Source organism: Pygoscelis adeliae, unplaced genomic scaffold (genome assembly GCF_000699105.1).
Source record: "Pygoscelis adeliae isolate BGI_AS28 unplaced genomic scaffold, ASM69910v1 Scaffold766, whole genome shotgun sequence".
Classification (NCBI taxonomy): domain Eukaryota; kingdom Metazoa; phylum Chordata; class Aves; order Sphenisciformes; family Spheniscidae; genus Pygoscelis; species Pygoscelis adeliae.
The window spans coordinates 1,924-2,287 of record NW_008825008.1 but is presented as its reverse complement, the minus strand read 5'-3'; positions in this window follow the sequence as shown (position 1 = coordinate 2,287).

Here is a 364-nt window from a genome sequence, read left to right as displayed (position 1 = left end):
CCCTGCCCTGCCTGTACCCCCAGTGCTGGGCACCCCATGCTGCGGGTGCCGGGGCCCGGCCGGATCCAGACCCCGCTGCAGCTGTCGCAGGATCCCCACAGAGCACCTCCTCACCGCCACCCCAATTCTCCCAGCACCCACCTGCATCTCCCAGCCCCACCCGGGTGCCGTAGGGACCTCCTTCTTGCCCCCCGGGGTGCCTGTGCCGTGGGGGGGAAAGATGCTGCCAGCACCCTGGCACGCAGCGCGCTGGGCAGAGCCTGTGTGCTGGGCAGCATTGGGTGCTGGGTGCATGCTGTGCATGCTGCTCTCTGGCTGGGGTGCCTACCGTGGCACCCACCACCCAGCCGGGGGGCCCCCACCC